Source organism: Dreissena polymorpha, chromosome 1 (genome assembly GCF_020536995.1).
Source record: "Dreissena polymorpha isolate Duluth1 chromosome 1, UMN_Dpol_1.0, whole genome shotgun sequence".
NCBI lineage: Eukaryota > Metazoa > Mollusca > Bivalvia > Myida > Dreissenidae > Dreissena > Dreissena polymorpha.
In genome coordinates, this window is record NC_068355.1 from 22,063,974 (window position 1) to 22,084,357 (window position 20,384).

The following is a 20,384-nucleotide window of genomic DNA, read 5'->3' on the forward strand; positions in this document are numbered from 1 at the left end:
AAACATGGAAGACAGCCGCTAAATCATTATACTTACGCCCCAGGGTCATGATTTATTGAAACATAGTAGACAGCCACTAAACCATGCTACATAATCTCTAGGTTCATGATTAAATAACACATAGTAGACAGCCAATAAACCATGTTACATAAGCCTTAGGGTCATGATTTAATGATAAATAATAGACAGCCACAAAACCATGTTACAATACATTTAAACCTTGTGTAAAGTAAATTTGTTGATAAATAGTAGACAGCCGCTAAACCATGTTAGGCCAAAAAAAAAAATAGTCTTGGTTCAGGGAACCTGACCGACCCTATTTTTTGCCCCCGACCCTAACAATTTTTTTGGTCCATGGAAAAAAATCTGATGGCGAAAATGCTAAAATCTCGTAAAATTTCATTGAAAACAGCCACCAATTAAACCTGGATTGGTTTTCTATATTTTTCTCTTTGTTTCAATGAAAGTGTTCGCAATTTGAACAGTGAACAATAACCGGTCTGCACGTGTATATGAGACATCGCTTGACTTTATTGTTATTGAAGTGCGCATGCTAGCTGGCCAATCAACATTGAGCTCGCTTACACATGAAATGACGTTGTTAAATGAAATGTAAAAATGGGTGGAGCTATGGAGTAATATTCGGTCATTCATGCGCAGACACTGTGCACTTTGAATACACAGTTAATATTGTCGTCTGCAAACAAAAAAGCGGCCGGTCGCAAATGTCGTATTATTAAAGATTAAAAATGAAAAGAAGCGTGACAATATTTTAATTATTTCCAAGCTGTCTATTGATCTGAATTTAAAAGTGATAATTAAATAATTAGTTCTATGTTGATGATGTTACAACTTTCTGCCAATTTCCGATCGAAATGAAAAGATGATAATTAATTAATTTGTTTGTTTTAATCGCACACTATGCTAACTGACAGCAGCGTATTTTAATCAAATAAAAATGTGAAAAACACGCGCGGTTTAATTTTAATTAACATTTCTAATTTTTAACACATAGGAAGAGTCATTCATCTACACTACTATAAAAATGGAAGTAACCACTTTGTCTCTAAAGTCGCTAACATGGCGTCTTTAACCTTAAAGCGTTGTTGGACGAAAAAAGAGTCATAACAAAAAAAAATAATTAAAACACAAAACACTAGAACATTCAAAGAGTCATGGAAACTTGACAACAATTGGCTTCGCTTTGATAATGAATCAAAATCAATGTACTGTGACGCCCTTAGCCTGTACAAACCAATAGCAACATTCAAATTTATGTACACTGCTCACTTCCTGTGCGATGCGCTCAAACCCATTGCCATTTTATCAAAAAATGTACCAGAAGAAAGACTTGTGCTATTCTGAGGTTACCCTCCTTTTGACAGCCACTATTCAGACTCTTCAGCACCTGTCGGAGACCAGGTCAGGTCTCATGATGAAAAAAATTCTGAAGGTCACACCCCAAACACCAGAGACTGATAAAGATGGCTTGTTCACTTTTGAATATGAAGGTCACACTATCACAGACAGACAAAGAAAAAATGGTTGGCTAAAAGAAATTTTGGGCCAGCGCTAGCCCTGAAGAAGTGCATAAAGAGCTAGGAATATTGAATAATATACAACGACTAAATACCACATGTGCAATATTAATCATTTGGTCAGTATTTAAACAATCATGGGTGCATTAACTGACCCTTTTTCACCCTGAAATCAGTCGACTGGTAAAAAAAAAAAAAAAAAAAAAAAAAAAGAAAAAACCTACCTACCCTCCTACATTTTTCTGGCCATGTTCCCTGAACCAAGACTATTTTTTTTTTTGGCCTTACGTAAGCCCCAGGGTCATGATTTATTGAAACATGGAAGACAGCCGCTCAATCATTATACATACGCCCCAGGGTCATGATTTATTGAAACATATTAGACAGCCACTAAACGATGTAACTTAATATCTAGGGTCATGATTAAATAAAACATAGTAGACAGCCAATAAACCATGTTACATAAGCGCCAGAGTCATGATTAATTGAAACATAGTAGACACCCACTTAACCATGTTACATAAGCCTTAGGGTCATGATTTAATGATAAATAATCAGGGGGGTTTTTTACTAAGAAAGTGACGCCGATATTCGGCATCTTCCCCTACCAGAATTTTTCCCCTAAAAATACCAATCCCCTCCATAAACATAATTTTTCACCAAAATATAATATTTTACCCTCAAAGAAATGTTTTTTTCTTTTGGGAAGTCGACACTTATCCAATTTGTAACATGAACAACGATCTCGCCATCTCTCTCTCTCCCGACGAACACTCAAGTTGGGAATCCCAGTGATTCTATATATAGTTCAAATTACGCCATGGAAACCGGGCAACTAATCGTATTAATCATGTGACTATTTTACTGGATCCCGGTCTTGCACGAGAAGGGTGTTTCGTCAATTAATTACCGGAAACCAGTCGAATTTTCATCCGGGTTATGTGAAAGCCAAGATATAAACGTTAAAACAGAAAAAAAGTCTCACAATTGGCGTTCATACACGAACAAAATAAAAGTTCGGACTCGGAAAATATTAATTGCGTTGACGCATTTTTTAAGAACGAATCATCAAAAACCGTTGAAACCCAGCAGGATTCGGAGGTACATGTAATCAACATCGATTAATACTGTCGGATTATTGTGAAAGTGAAAGTAGACAATCGGCAGCTGCCGCACCTTTCCCTTCTAATACTGTAGTAGATCTAGATCGTCAACCCATTCATCATGAAATTGAAATCATAATACTGACATCTTCCCCGGCCCCAGTTGAAAACATTTCCCATTATTAGATCTACACCTGCAACTTTATTTAGGACTTTGACTTTAATATCATACTTGTTCATGTGTTTAAGAACAAAAAGGTCAGAGACATGCCTCTTTTTCTATAAAAAACACCTGAAGTCTGTAGGTGAGTTATAGACATTGAAATGAACAGTTTTTATTTTTTTCCCCAAATATGTCTCTTTCGCGCTCGATTTTCCCTTATACCCAGCGTCCAGCGTCTTCCCCTTTTTCTAAAAAAACCCCCTGATAATAGACAGCCACAAAACCATGTTACAATACATTTAAACCTAGTGTAAAGTAAATATTCTAACTGCACAAATATGTTTGGAATAACAACATTAATAAAGGCACCTATTACAATGCAATAGTTTTCAGTGAAATAAACATAATTGTTTTGCATAACAACTGATGCCTTTTAATGTACATTTAATTATATTTGGTGAACTGAGGCTTTAAGAATCTCCTCAATTAAATCATTTCATATAGTAATGTTACTTTAAAAATGCACCGCTCCACGGATTGGCAAAAGGACATTTATATTTTCAATAGATCCCAAAAAAGAAACAAGAGATGTGGTTGTCAGAAACACAATGGCCCCTATTGTGCCGCTTTGAAGCCATATATTTGACCTTTGACCTTGAAGGATGACCTTGTCCTCTGACCACTGAAAATGTGCAGCTCCATAAGATACACATGCATGCCAAATATCAAGTTGCTATCTTCAATATTGCAAAAGTTATCGCAAAACTTTTACCAATGTTAACGTTTTGGGACAGACAGACATACAGACAGCCAAAAACAATATACCCCCAATCATTCGATCTGGGGCATAAAAAGTACATTACACGGTAATATTGAAAAGGATCAAACATGTTTGCATAAAACTCTAGTAACATTTTATGATGCTAGTTTGGAAATGACATGTATCACATACTTTATATAAAACTACACAGCAGATGTATACGTGAGTAGTAGAGCTGTGAGCACATTGGGCAATGGTAATATTCATATTTCAACCTATAAAGCTAAGACAAAATCTGGAATACAAAAGGTACAGGGTGTTCCCCTGAAGGAATAAGGTTTTAAAGCACACACTACTCATTAGCCATTGTATCTTTGCGAAATTGTATTACATTTCCACACAATTCTTCACATTTTGATATTAACCAACATGAACTTTAACTCATAAAGTTATTATTCAGGCCATATTATTCTTTTTAGTCATAGTCTACAGACTACATGTATAAACACTGTTACTCCAATGTAACGCGGATGACGGGGTCCAAGTCAAAGACAGAGATATAAACATACTATCATTATAAGTTCTGAGCATAAATTATGTAAAGGATGTGTGCAGTCCATATAAACAGACTCCCAGAGCCTTTGATAATTTGTGTTGTGACAGCTCAGCAACCCTTTGGGTAATACAGCTGAGAGTTGAATTATTGGAACAAAGTTGGGTTGTCATTGGCCAATACATGCGTATAAATCCTATTGTAGTGATGACTGCATACATACTGCTCTTCTAATACATGTAAAGATATATCCAATCATCCTTTATATCAACATCAAACTAAATAAATTATTATGACCATAAATGACGCTAAAGGTGTTAACGAATTTCATCAACACAAACCAGTGGTTTTTCTTTCGTTCAAATTTGGTACCAGTAGGGGGACCCATTCCAATTTAAAACAAGGGCACCGCCTAGCGGGTGCAGATCGCTCATCTATTTTTCTTTTATTTTTATTTATTTTTTAGGGGGGATTCAAGGATGGGATGGTTGGACGGTCTTTTAAAAACAAAATAACAAAAATAAATAGTTGTGTTTTTTAACCATGTTTAAAAATATATTTTTATTTTTTGGGTGGTGAGAGAGGGGTATAGTGTGGTCATTTATTAGATGATCTTTCAAAAATAAAAATAAAATTGAAAAAAAAAATTACTTTTTATTTCGGGGGGGATTCTGGGTTGGGGCGTGGTGGATGGTTTGGGTGGAGTCTATTGTGGTATGTCAGGTAAGTGTTGTTTTGTCAAAGTATCAATCAAATCTGATCATAAATAAAGAAGTAATGGCAATTTTAGCAAAATTTAATAATATGACCTTGAGAGCCAAGGTCATTCAAAGGACAAGGTCAAATTTAACTTGCCAAGTACAGTGACCTCATGATAGCATGAAAGCATTTGAAGTTTGAAAACAATAGCATTGATACTTTAGAAGTAAAGTGGATGTAAACACAAAATTTAACCAAGTATTCAAAGTAAGTCAAAAAAGGGCCATAATTCCACCAAAATGAAAATCAGAGTTATGCAACTTGTCCTGTAGAGTCCCCTTATGATATTAGCGCGTATACAAGTCTCTAAGCAATAGCTATGATAGCTATAAAGTGGACCAAAACACACAAGGTAACGAAATTTTCAAATTGTCTAAGTATAAAGGGGCCATAATTCTGTCAAAAGGCCAGTCAGAGTTACATAACTTTGCCTTCACAGTCTCCGTATGATAGTTAATAAGTGTTGCAAGTATGAAAGCAATAGCTTTGATATTTTAGGAATAAAATTGACCTAACACAAAACTTAACCAAATTTTCAATTTGCTAAGTATAAAAAGGGCACATAATTCTGTCAAAATGCCAGCCAGAGTTATCTTACTTTGCCTGCCCTGTCCCCTCATGATACATAGTAAGTGTACAAAGTTTGAATGCAATAGCTTTGATACTTTATGAGAAAAGTGGACCTAAACACAAAACTTAACCAGACGCCGATGGCGACGCCAAGGTGATGACAATATCCCTTTTTTTTTTTTTTAAATAGATTATTATCAGAAAAGCTTGCTAAAAGAATTTGCCACCTTTCCCTTACATGTATTATCATAAAAGCCTGCTGGAAGAACTGCCACTTTTCCCTTATTATCAGAAAAGCCTGCTTGAAGAACTTGCCACCTTTTATTCCCTTATTATCATATAAGCGCGCTTGAATAACTCGCCACCTTTCCCTTATTATCATATAAGCGCGCTTGAATAACTTGCTACCTTTCCCTTATTATCATATAAGCACGCTTGAATAACTTGCTACCTTTCCCTTATTATCATATATGCGCTTGAATAACTTGCTACCTTTCCCTTATTATCATATAAGCCCGCTTGAATAACTTGCTACCTTTCCCTTATTATCAGAAAAGCCCGCTGGAACTTTCAACCTTTCTCCGAAAGGTTAAAAACAACACTGATTTCAATACCAGAGGTATTTTACGCAAACATGTCTAGTCAGTAATACAATACCAATAGTTTCTTTAGCGTGATTTTGATTTGCTTTATATTTTACAGCCTGTGCCTTTTCGATTGGGAAAAATAACACGATAAACCATGAGTTTGGGAAAATTTAAACATTATTTATAAGTATATAAATAGCAGTAAACATGTTTTTATGCCAATTGTTTATAAGTGCATGTTTTAATTTATATAATAAAGTTCAGCTTAAATTTTTTCTTACAATCAAGATGGTGACAATCTTTGATTAATATCCTTTCATATGCATGTTAAAGGTGCCTTTCCACAGATTTTGGCATGTATCAAAGTTTGTAATTAAATGCTATATATTTATAAATGTAAACATTGAATCTAAAAACCTCCAGTAAAAACAAGAATACAATTAAACAAAGAAAAAAAAGTAACACACAACTTGGCTCGAACCACTGACTCCTGGGGTCCCGGAATAAAAGTCTACCACTTTAGACCACTCGGCAATCTGTGCTCATACAATGTGGGATGTATTTTATACTTTATATAATCAATCCTTGTAGAATCACAAAATACAACGACAACAACAGATTATTCAATTGTTTTGCATTGCAACGCTTTATAATTTTCAGGTTTTTTAATCGTCAAACGATGCATATAATGGATATTTTAGATCATGGTAAATGTTCAGTAGTGCTGTTTCCTCACAAATGTTATAACTAAAACGAAAATTTGAGAATGATCTGAAACAATCTTTTTTAATTTTGTCAATTTACCAAAACGTGAAGAGGCCCCGTTATACTTGCAATAATCTATATAATGACAAGTACACAGTTTTAACATAGACTTTTTCAATGTTATGAATTTAATACTGTAAATGATGTTTTTCTTTTATTAAATAAACTACAGTGAAATAAATAACAAATGTAAATATATACATTTAAGTGTTCTTGTTATTTTATTGATGTATTAATCTGAGTTTAATTTATATTTACCTTATATTCATATGTACCTTTCAATATCTTGCAACACTTTTTTTTTCCTTCTTTGAGACGCGCAGAATATCGACCCTTTTTCCATGATCTATTTTTCCCCTATATAAGTTTACCTGATTCAGTGTAGAAAAAAGAAAAATATTGCATAATTAAATTATCAGTCGCCTTGAATTTAATTCTTATAAAAACAGTAAAATATGTTATATTGATAAATTAAAACTTTCCGTATTTTGCCCCAAAATGCGGCATTTCGCCTGATTTTTCCTCAAAAAAGGCCAGGTCCTTCCCCCATAATCAGATAAAAAAAACTATTGCAATATCAAATTCCAGTCCCATGTTTTTTTACTTAACTGCATATTGTGACAAGCAAAATAAAGTAGAATACGCATATTATAAATCTGATTATATAAAGATATGCTAACATATAAATCAATTCATGTCTGTCATTTCAAATTATAATCGTCAAAACTATTTTTACTTTATACAAGACTAAACACCAATTTACTAACACTCAATTCCGTGACATACAAAAGTAACATTCAATGTGTAAATTTCAAATAAATATGTGATGTTTGTAAATAAAATGTATTCACCATTATTAATTGAAATATGCATGACATTTACAGGGCTTGACACTAACTTTTTTTACCTACTGACCCAAAGGACCACCAGCTTTCAGAAATTACTGGTCCGCCAAGTTTTCAAGTGGTCCGACAATTTCTGTAATTTTAACTTAATTTCAACTTACTTTACGGACTATACACAATATATTGTGCATTTATAAAAAGAAAACTATACTGTATTAATTCAATATTAATTGTACACATGGTACAATAACATAACTCTAGCACATAGGCTAAACACTATTTCATTCAACCAGAAAACAATTTTTGTACCTTAATCTTTAATCAACTACCAGTAAGTCCAGTTTGCAACAGAATCAAATCTCTGTATTATTACATCTCGAAAACTTCTTATCTTGAAAGCACGCACGTTTACTCTCCGGCAATATTAAAACATTATTCCGCGCCATCCAGTGTAAATTCGCACGGTAAACAAAGTATATTCTGATGGTACTAGGATCGATAAAATGCTGATTATTGCTGCTTTTTCAAAATAATAAATACCATTTTTTTCATTTCTCGATCCGAACGCTTCGAATTGTATGTTAATTTGTGTATCGATCAGGGCAAAGTCCGGAGACATTTGCGGAACGCAAATAGATTTTTTGATCTGACAACAGGATTTTGTAATTCGAGCATGTGTAACCGGACCGGGGGAAATCTATGCCCTTGTTGTTAATGGCACAACACAACTCGCTTTCTGCGTTTACTCTTTTATTCATTTATAGTTCACATCATTTTCAACAAATTCCATCTTTATATATTACATTCTTAAGCATTCCTTCTGAACTATATTAAATTCTTATCAGATCTTCTTTAACAAATTCCATCCTCCTATTTCCAACTGTCTCTCTAACTTGTAACTGACTTTCTAACTTTTCTCTTACTGACCTCTCCTTCCTTCCTTCCTAAAACTAACTTGTCACTCTATTGAAAACCCTTTCATTCCTAAAACCAAGTCACACCCACACATCTCACTGACCAATCCTATCTCTCATTCATCCATCGATCATACAGATCCTTAATGCCAAGTCACACCCACACATCTCACTGACCAATCCTATCTATCTCTCATCCAACATACAGTACCTTACTTCCTTACTTCTATAAGACTGTAATTAATTAGCACCTAGTCTAAGAATCTTTAGTCACAGTCATTATTTATAGCTAGAGCTGATAAGCATACAGTCAGCATACAGTCTGCATATTGAGTGTGAATTTAACATGAGAAGACTTCCAAGACTGTAACTAACACAATGTAATCAATATCAAGTTAAACATGTGGTTCCAAGTAACCTTCTACTGCAATTCAGTAGACAAAGAAATCATATTCAAACATATTCACAGAAATCAATTCAATATCTTTAAAACTGTAATTATTGTATTGTATGAATTTATAATGTACTTAATCAAAAATCAAATAATAATATAATAATATTTGTAACTCTGTGACACATGTAGAAAAATTAGAATTTCCAATATGTTGCTATTTTTATCCCGGTCTCGAGTCGGTACATAAAATTATGATGAAATTATCGGTTTATTATGAACATATAAAATTGTTTTATTGATGAAACGGTTTTCCACCAGTATTTCACAATAAGCTGGCCAGGATGTTTATCTGGTCCGACCGATCAACTAAATTTCTAGCTTCACTGGTCCTCCCTATTTTTTACTGACCCCGGGTCAACGGACCACCGTTAGTGTTGAGCCCTGCATTTATCCTGAATAACTATATTACATTGTGTATGTCCATAATTAAATTTAATTGTTTTTGTCATTTTCATGATAATGATATACGCGACAGAAGAACAAACCAACGTACAATAATTAGTCTGTTGTTTTTCAGCGACAACTTGACATGTTCAGTTTGACTAACTATGAAATTATTGCCGTATAGACCAGTTCACGCGTGACGTCACGCGCACCTGCGTGTTTACATCCGGGCTATATTGGTAGTCAAAAGAAAGATACAATCAATTGGGAGAAATAGAGCGTGATCAGTTAAATTTAAACGATTATATTTAGATTTTATTTTTCAACATGCCAACAAGTTGTTCTACGTTACTGAAACAAATAAGATTGAACACAATGAATAAATAGATCAAAACCAAATTAAAAACATTTACAAATTAACCATAATGTCTGGGCAGGGACCTTTACCCTGGTCCGGGAAAACTAACATTTTGAAACATTAAATAAACATTAAATTAAATTAAATGCAATAGTTTTCATTTGATTGTTTGCATCAATCTTAAAATCGTTTAAGCCTTTGTATACCGGTGTTTAATTGCCCCTTTGTTCTGCCTAATCCGATTATCTCGTTTTTATCAGATATTGTCCAGACCTAACTAACGCTCGATTGGTCATTGTCGGCTCGGGTACTACTTACATGTACCCCGGGTACTCTTAAGTATACTTACATGTACCCCGGGTACGATAAATATACTAAAACATACCCGGGAAATTTAACGCTAAATCGGTCGTTGTCGACTATTTTTTTAAAATTAATTACATACACATGTATGTCAATTTTCTGTAAAATGGCCTCTATATTATCGAAACTCATACTCACAAAGCATGTTGACGCAGTTTTTTTTTTAAAGAGAAGTTTGTTTAAGATAATCGGTAGCGCGTTTTACGACATCGGATTTTAGGCGGGAATACAACTCGGGTACAGTCTAATATCGACCGGGTACGATTAAGTATATTTACCGTACCCGGGGTACATGTAAGTATACTTAAGAGTACCCGGGGTACATGTTAGTAGTACCCGAGCCGACAGTGACCAATCGAGCCTAACTAACAACATGGTGTCATAAATCACACTAGGTGGCAGATGACAGTCTGGTCATTAAACGCAATTGATGATGCCCCCATGTCTTCATTCTGGTAGTATTAAGTAACTAGGCATTTGGTTGAATAAATTTACCACCGACATACTTAACAGTTGCTTAAATTAGATATGTTACACAATTATTGTACAAATTTGAAGTCTATAGATTATTAGAAATTGAACACAGTAAAGAAAAAGACCCGTTTTATTTATATAAAAAAAAAAAGTATTTATGAATTATAAAATGTAAAAAAAAAATATTTAACATATTTAGCGGGCATCGGTTAATTATAAATACGTCATTCCGTATGAAGATTCCATGTTACGGCAATGCACGAAATACATCATAAAAACAAGAAATTACGTTTGACATCAATGGGGGTAAATAATAATGAAACAATGTGTATATATTATATTATATATGTATATATATTATTTTGTGTGTGTGTGTTTGTGCGTGTGTGTTAAATGTTAGATAGTTGTCACTCATACTCGATCACTAGTAACGAGTTTACAATATACATGAATACACAGTTCAATTTGCATCATGTGAGGTTGTGTTTTTCAGTTAAATGTTAATATTCCTCAAGTCATTCTCTGAACAACACCCATCCAAATTAAAATAACATGTAAATACCGTCATGAACTTCGCTTTTAATAGGGCTTTGTAGTACGTTTATTTTCAATGAAACACTGACACATTCTAGCTATCACTAATTTTTTATTATTCTAGTTTACACATGCAATTGATAATTATAATTTTATAATTAGTTGTATCATTATTTTATTGAAGCTTTTCTGAAAATTATTATACGGCTAATGCATAGAGCTCTTTGTTGCCTTGAATTGTCTGTCGTTCAGTCTTCAGACAATCTTAATTACTTTTATGCTAATGACGCGTTCTTTTAAAATGCAAATAAATGTGTTAATGCATTCTTTTGGCACTAAACATTATATTTTTAAAAAATTTATTTAGGTGTTGTTTTTTTAGTTTCTTTTCGATTTATTGACTAAACAAGTCTCGTTATCCATATGCTTTGCGTTAGCTGTAAGCAATGCTTTTGACTACCAGTGCATTGCGCATGCATGAAAATCGGGAATCATAACAATAACAATGAACTGGCCTATAACCATCTTATTGAGCTTATTGTAAAAGCATGGCATTTTGGCGGCAAATTTAAACAAAACAATCACTGCTTTATATAGATTAATCAAACTAAACATGCATTACAGAAACCACGTGTTGTCTTAGCAATTAAGAGCACGGTATGAATTTACTTAAAAACCTGTTAACGGAAGTTTATTAGCATCGGGCTCGGCCATGCAAACTGGGTTGATGTTATGTGCAGACGTGCATAACAGATCGTATAGAGCAGACTGTCATTGAGTGTATATCCCAGTGTGTATGCGTCATCAGAAATTGAGTATTTTCAGTTTGTATGCAGGTGTATTCTCCGGAACAGATCTATATAGATGCCGACTACAACTGTTAATTGTATGAATTTTATTTAATTAACATTTAATAAACATTATTTGTCTGCTTATGGTTTGATGTTTATTTAATAAACTATATTTATATACATCCGTACAATCTTCAGATGTTTCAATATGTTTTTAAATTGCAATTGATAACAAATGAAGCCCTATAATCTGCATCCAGTTGACATTCCCGTATTCTTATACGGTCTCTATGCTATATTAAAAGATATTATTAAACTAATGCTTATACGGGGTTTATTCCATTAAATGCGATATGAACACCTTATTTACGTCTAAACAATCTAAGAAGATTCTTTGAATTATAGGTGGTTGATTTCGACGGAAAACTATTGCAGCCCTATCAATCTGCATGTGTTCCGACAGTATTGAAGATTTATAAGTGTTTTATCCCGTGTGCTATAATCTCTTAATTGCATTTAAAACGTAGTGAGTCCCTAATCATCTGCGTCCAGGTCCAAAGTCTGAGCAGGTTCCGATTTTGGTTTCATGCGACGGATAACTACTGAAGCCCGAACAATCTGCATGCGTCCTGAACAACTTTACAAGGCATATCTCAGGTTTTTATATTGTGATTAATTTGCGAAAGAAAAATAATAAAGCCCTTTAAATCTGCTGGCGTTTTGACAACATTCACATGGCATTTCTAAGATTCTTATAAAGTTTACCTGCGACGGACAACCAATGAAACCCTATAAATCTGCATGCGTTTCAACGCATCCTATCAGATTCTTATATGGATCTAATTTCAACGGGGAACTTGTGATACCATATTAATCCTTATTCATGCCAACAACCTTCACAGTGTATTTCACAGGTTTTTATATGGATTTTAAATTCGACGGCAAACTAATAAGTCCTATTAATCTGCATGCGTTACGACAGCACTCACAGGGCGCGTATACGGTTACAATCGGTGATTGTATGGGATTTTTCCATATACATTTGCGCTCAGTCGACACGAACATCTTAATTTATGGCATTAAATAAGTAATGCAATCCTTATCCATGTGCGTTCTTATACTGCTTTAATTGCGACTAAAATATTTTTATTTTAGTTAAAATCGCGATCCATGTAATGGAAATTAAGCATGCAAGAGTAAGTGTAAAATGTATTCAGTTGTGACGTAAAACGGTCCGTGAACAACCTAAGTTTGATGGGATACGCACGATGTAATCGTTGTCTATACGCCGATTAATAGACGTTCATAAGTTCCACAACACTTTTTAATACGTCTCAAGCCATGCGAAAATTGTATGGACGCAGAAAAATATAATGTCATTAGTTATTTAATACAATTACTAGCGAATAAGCCACCTTAATATATCGACTTGATGCACATTGATAGGGTTCCGTTAGCTCTGTAATGCAAGTAAGACCGTATATATGCGCATGTGAATGTTAACTGGGTGCAGATGAACAGATACTCAATATTATTAAACATGAATGTGGCAGAGTCCCGGTCAAACCCGAACAAGCTACGGTTTATCCCGGTGAAGCCCCGGCAGAGCCCAGGTTGTCGCCGGTAATGCCCAGGTGGAGCCCCGGTAAAAGCCGGCAGCGTTCCGGCAAAGCACCGGTCTACCGTAACTCCGCCGAGACTCACCGGGGCTATCCTGGCAACAGACCCCGACAGAGCTACGGCAACGCCCCGATTTAATCGCGGTCGTCGCCGGTAATGACCAGACGGAGCCCCGGCGAATGCCGGTTTACCAATGAACCTGGCTATAGCGGGACTCTGCTGGCATTCACCAGGGCTCCACCTGGGCACCACCTGCGACAACCGGGGCGTTGCTGTAGCTCTGCGGAGGTTTGTATGGGCCCCGGTGGAGCAACTGTGCCGTCCGGGTTGTTCCCGGTGCCGTCCCGGTTGTTTCCGGTGCCGCGCCGTTCGATGCCGGTCCTTCACGGTAACTACCGGTTCATCCCGCAGGTATAAACATTTTAATACTTACCTGGTGGAGCGTCGAGCCCCAGTTGTCCCCGGTTCATCCCCGTCGTCCCCGGTTCATCCAGGTAGAGCCCCGGTTCATCTCGGTAGATCCCGGATCACGCACCGGGGCTCCACCGGCATCATATTGAGAGTGGGCTTTAAGACCGTATACGCGCATTTCAATGTACACAGATAAATAGGCAACAATCTCGTATAATCCAGAATTAAATCGTATAAGCACGATGTGAAAGTTATCTGGATACAGATTTATAGGTGCTCATTTGTTCCCCAACGCTATACCACGCGTATAAAACTTGCGAAAATCGTATAGAAGCATGTAAATAGAAGTTACAAATGCACTATAAATCTGTATTCAGAACTCAATCTGTTGTGCACGTCTACATCTAACGCTTACATCGAAATAGAAGTTACACAATCTGCACTATAAATCTGTATTCAGAACTCAATCTTTTTTTTCTAACGCTATTATAAACCACAATTCTACGACAAATTATTGACGCAGACGAAAAGGGTTTCATCATAATCTGCACTAAAAATCTGCATTACAAATTCTAATAGTGCCGCAAAATATACACCTCCCACTGTTCATCACGTGATACACAATCTGCACAAAAAATCTGTTTTCTGAATTCAAACTGTTATGCGCGTCTGCATATAACACTAACCTGCAAACTGGATCGAACCGTCGTGGGGCGAATCATCAGTATCGTGATGTGGTTAATTGTACTTTTTTATGATTTAATACATGGTATACAAACACTATGAACTTATTATAAAAAGGAACTACCGCTCTTTCATCGTTGGTGTTGCAGAATGGAGCTTTGGTCGTTTATTTGATATACACAAATTATTCCCGCGTTGTTTACTGTGTCAATATTTTATATGGTCGTGAAAATCGCTTCTTTTAGATCAATTCGTTCCTCCGAATTTCGTACCAAAAGTGTTAATAAATTCCTTATCCAAACTCGGTGATAGCGTCGCTGCTATGCCTAATCATGATACAGAAAAGGTATAAAATTTCATTTAAAAAAATGCCAACTAATATCAGTTGCTTCATAATCACATAAATTCAACAAGATGCCCTGTTGCTCCCTTCAGAATATCGCGAGGGGTATGATATCTACATCTACATCGACATCTACATGGTTTCATTAAAGTGTCATGGCTTGACATTTCTTTGACGGTGCGCAAGACAAAAGTATAAAGTAAAGTTAAAATAGTTAAGGTAGAAAAAAGTAAAGTAAGAGAGTGTAGTAGAGGCCCCAGTTACTTTTCACAGCCATCAGGTCAAGACCAATTTAGCTTCCGTGACGATACCAGGGCACAAGGCCCCGCCAACAAAGCTCAAGTCCGTCATCTAAATGCTTAGTTCGTAACTGGGAGGGTGTCCCTTTAGAAGGTTAGGCTGGATAGCCCACTTTTGAAGGATGCCAGAGAGGGGGCCTCAGCAACGGATGCTGGTAGGTTGTTCCAAAGTGGTATACTAGTACTGCGTGGGGAAAAAGCTGTACTTGAGGGTATCAGATGTAGGAGTGACAAGCAAGAAGCCTGATCCGTGCGGGTGTCTAGGCATCTTTTTTGTGGTTTCAGGTATTTGTTGGCATCAATGTTAACCAGCTTGTTTACTATGCGGTGGAGCATTGTCAGTTGATGTTTGGTGCGGCGTGATTCGAGTGTTTCTAGGTTTAGCTCCTCCAGCATACTATCAACACTGCTTGTATTATGGACTCTGTTGGTTATAAAGCCACTGATACTGATATGACTAAGGAGCACAGAGGGCCCATATCCACGGAAAGGGTTTTAAGTGAACGGAAAGAGCAATATGTACCTTATTCTAAACCATTTCAATCGTATAAAAAATACTGTAATAAATATCTCCTTTAAAACGTTTGCATTGAAATGTTTCCTTATTGTCATGAAATATTCACAAATTATGTTCAGGTCCAACAATAGATAGATACTGAAAGGGTCAAAAAGTTTCGTAAAAAGAACGAATGATGCCATTTTTTTGTTGAGTAAAATAAGAGCCACATTATAAAACGTAATAACCAGAATCAATAAGCAGTGTAAATATATATTTCATTTATAATTGAGTATAGGTGTAGCCTACATGTACGTATAGATCTAGGTGTATTAAAGCCTACATTTCTATCATATGCAATCAAGTGATTTAGTAATTTGTGTATATTCCTCTGCCTAGACGAATACACAAACAACAACGGAAAGTCGGTAGTCTGTACACTCGTGAACCATATTGATAGAACGTAAAACATGTTCACAAATCGTTTATCAATTACTATTATGTGTAAGCGACTGAAAATAAATAAGTTAAATGCATATTAAATACTGAAATAAAGTGTACCATGAGTCCAACTAGACCTAAGAGCCGTTATACATGCCGCAAAATCTGTTACACTGATCTTTGTTTAACACCTATAATTATAGCTATATATATTACATATGAAATATATACCACCGCAGATTGCTTGTAGACGTAGTTATTTATACGTTCAATACTTTCAGCTGTTATTCATGTTATTAATTATATACAGAAAAGCCAGAAAACAGCAATGTTACCAATGTACCTCCACAGTACTACGGGCAGGACCATAATTTAATATTCTTTAATATCTGTATGGAAAACCAAGCTTGGAATATGTTTTCGATAAAAATGTTAATTCAAAAAGAATTTCATCAACTCGACACATAACTTTCTTAACATTAATTATACATTTACCTGTTTTATCTAAATTTAAAATTTCTGTATTCATATTAAAAACTGCCAACGAAAACAGGTTGGCCAACCCACCAACACTATAAATTGGAAATATAAGTGAAAATTGACAATTAATATTAGCATAGAAGTAATGGTGTATCTTCTAGTGTTTTAAACGTTAGACCTCAGTAAAAAAAATGAGTCCAGCCCATAAGGCATACGCACGCCATCGGCGCGACAGTTAAATACTGGACCCTGTGGACGGAATGCAGTAAGATTGTTGTAGAGTTTCAAGCGATCCACGATTGATTTCTGTGCCGTTCCGCGGATACACAGCGTCTGCGTTTCATCTGTGTATCGTTGCGTTCTACCTGGTCGCTGTTGCAAAGACGCCACCAATAAGATAAACTTCGGGATTTACTTAGAAATATTTCCCGCGACATGGCGCGCTATTAGTTCTCCACCAAGAAATATTTCCGTTTTACGCCATGGTACGTACACGAGCATCTCACGTAATTATTAGCGCTCGGACATACACCGGCTACACACATAATGCAGCCTCCGGTGCCGAAGGACCTCATAAGCTGCGATATGCGCATACACGTTTGGTGTTCCCATAGCGTCTTTATGCTTTCTGGACACGCTTCAATGGTGTTATATTGACATTAAAAATTGTGTAGCGTAATATGCTCAGCAATTAATAACAATTTGTTTTGAGGCCGCAGTGGTTAACGGCACAAGCTCTCTCAGTCGCCAAATTGATGTGAAATATATATATATATATATTTTTTAATTATTTTTAAGTATATTATTGTACTCGGTGTGAAAAAGCAGATTATAATAACTCTCACCAAATACAACAACTGACATATGTATACTCTTTGTATACAAGATTAATCAAGGGGTTTATTCGTAAGGCTTTATGCTTCGGTCAGGTTTGTATCCATTTCAAGAAGGCAATGCGTTCGGTTATGACCCAACAATAGTAAAACATATCAATTTTCATAAAAGCCCATTGGTTTGGACGTCCTTTTTATGCATATGCATATGCGGCGTTAAAAATATACTGTAAACGGGTATTTTAAATAGCTTATGCCAACGTTCAATAAGCGCAATTATATGTTGTTGTTGTTTTTTTATGTTACAAGTTGTTTTTAAATATGGTTTGACAAATAATTGCACTGAATATTTGAACATGTTCTTAAATACATGTATATAAAACAATATCAGATGCCGGGCCATATGAAAACAGCATGATGCACCCCTGCTTTATGTAATTTAACGTGGATCAGATTCAAAAGCACACATATAAAATGTAAGTTAGCGCTAACCTGTAACGTTTGTATGTGATGAACAAAAATCCGTATATAAAAACCGCTAAGACATCGTAATTGTCACCGGAATGTGCAAAATGTACCCTAAATCTCTCCCTATACAAACAAGTAGAGTTACCGAGTGAGCCTAGCGGGCCGCGTACACAGCTACAGTTTGGTACAGGGACGAAAGCATATTTTCATTTGAACACTCACATATTTTTCCATAACATTAAAGAAATTAATGGTTATTAAAAATTGTAAGACAATTTATTAAAACAAGTATAAGATGCCATTAAAACAATTCTTCTGATATTCTAAATAAAGATTTCTTATTTCAGCATATCGATGTTTGTTATTTGTAAATGTACTATAACTTACGTTTCCTTATTAGAAAGGAATTTTACATTAAAATTCCTCTATGGAAGTGCATTGGTCCTTGTTCTCAGGAGTGAGAATATGCCCCGTTATAGTTTGAGCCGCTCTTCGGGATAACTGGGCTAAATACATGTGCGAAAGTGTGTAAGTCTAATCAGGGACGACATTTACCGTCTAAACTGGATTTTAAATTTGGACGACACCTCCTTAAACGAAAATAAAATCATTAAAAGTGGTAAGTGTCGTCCCTGATAAGCCGGTGCGGAATGCAAGGCTTATCTAAGATGACACTTTACGCATTAAGCCCAGTTTTCCCAGAACGCTTCTCATTTGTATACGTGTATGTTATTCAAATCATTTAACTTTTTTATGTACCGGCATCTAAGATTATTGTATTTTAATATAAAATATTTTTTGATTAATGTTTTCAAGTTTCTTTTTTTCAGGAACACTCATTCCATAAATGTCTTATTTTTAAATATTCATGATTGAGGTATTGCTTTGGAAGATCACGGACCTTATTGCTTAATTGGTCAGCACACTACTCGTGTTTCTGAACTATTATGACTTACGCAATAATAAGATGTCGTTTATAGACTGCTCATAAGACGGATATCGATGAGGCGTAACCGTTTCCCTTATCGTCTGTGTTCTTTGGAAACTACATGAGCCATATTTGGTATTTTTTCGGAGAGCGAAACACGAGTTATTAAGGGAAATTGAGGCTGATCTACCGCTTATCATTATACACGCGATTTTATTTTTTAAATATATGCGTGTATGCCATTATCAATTGCCCACGTGCATGTTATTGATCCTTAAGTGATCTATTCCGTGCACAGTACAGAATAGAGCCTCGTTCTGGAAAACCTGGGTTTCATGCATGTGGGTAAATTATCGTCCCAGATTAGACTGTGAAATCCGCACCTTCTAGTCAGGGACGACACTTGGGTTGCATGCATGTGGGTAAATTATCGTCCCAGATTAAACTGTGCAGTCAGCATATTCTAGTCAGGGACGACACTTTCCGCCTTCACAGGATTGTCTTTTAGAATCCACTTTCTGTAAACGCAAAATTCCATAAAAGCGGCGTTTCTGAAAAGCCTGTGCAGACTACACAGGCTAACCTACAACGACACTTTACGCATGCATTAAATCCATTCTTCCAAGAGCGTAGCGTTATGTTTTCACGAGGTTCTTGACTTTGACCAAGTGTTAACTAAATCATACGCAGTTTTGGATGTTACATCGTGTTCCAATTGTCGTGCAGGGATTTTCTCACATACCATAGCTATGCCTTATGATAAGATATTATCTAATATATTCTGGTCATATTCTTGCAAAATGTGTATCATGAAGCCGCCGTTCAAATAAAAATTAAAATACAATTCGCTTCAAAATTGACTAAGGTGGTTTCCGGAGAAAACAAACAGTAATATGTTTAGAGAAGTCTGCGCTATTAAACACGTGAAACGATGAAAGAAGATTGCTAAGAACTATATGGACATGCTTAGTACGTATTTATTTAAACATCGGTCTGTGACAACTGAGCTAAATGCTTGTTCGTGTGCACAGGCAAATCAGATACAACTCTTTAAGCATAAACTTTAAGTAGAGAATTCCTTTCAACGAAAATTACTATTTCAGCGGAAAGTGTCTTTCTTGAATAGCATGTGCACACTGAACAGGCATATATGAGACGGCACTTTATGCACATGCATTAAACCTAGTTGTCAAAGAAAAAGGCTTATTTGAGGTGTGTAGATTGAGACATAATACAAACAGAATTGTTGCAACATGAGTATTAAAACCGGTAATTAATTCAGGGGTATATATTTTAAGAAATAATCGACGTGTAAGCGTTGGTTAGTGTGGTTATTACCAACGGTTTGGAGTTCCGATGCGTAGTAATTAAACCAAGAGGGCGTAGCCCGAGTTGTTTGGAAACAAGCATCGGAACGACGAACCGTTGGTTATTACCGCAATAACCAACGCTTACACGTCGATTAT

At 35.7% G+C, this 20,384-nt stretch overlaps 1 protein-coding gene and 1 long non-coding RNA gene across 2 annotated transcripts in view; one reads left to right on the forward strand and one right to left on the reverse strand.

Moving 5' to 3' along the window:
- LOC127874167 (uncharacterized) overlaps window positions 1-14,845 on the reverse strand; it is a 30,548-nt gene extending 15,703 nt beyond the window's left edge. Inside the window, exon 1 of the long non-coding RNA XR_008046678.1 lies at window positions 14,755-14,845. This is a non-coding gene — a long non-coding RNA (uncharacterized LOC127874167). The remainder of the gene's footprint in view (window positions 1-14,754) is intronic.
- Window positions 1-20,384, forward strand: part of LOC127874091 (uncharacterized) — a 331,818-nt gene that overhangs the window by 144,282 nt on the left and 167,152 nt on the right. The window lies entirely within an intron of this gene.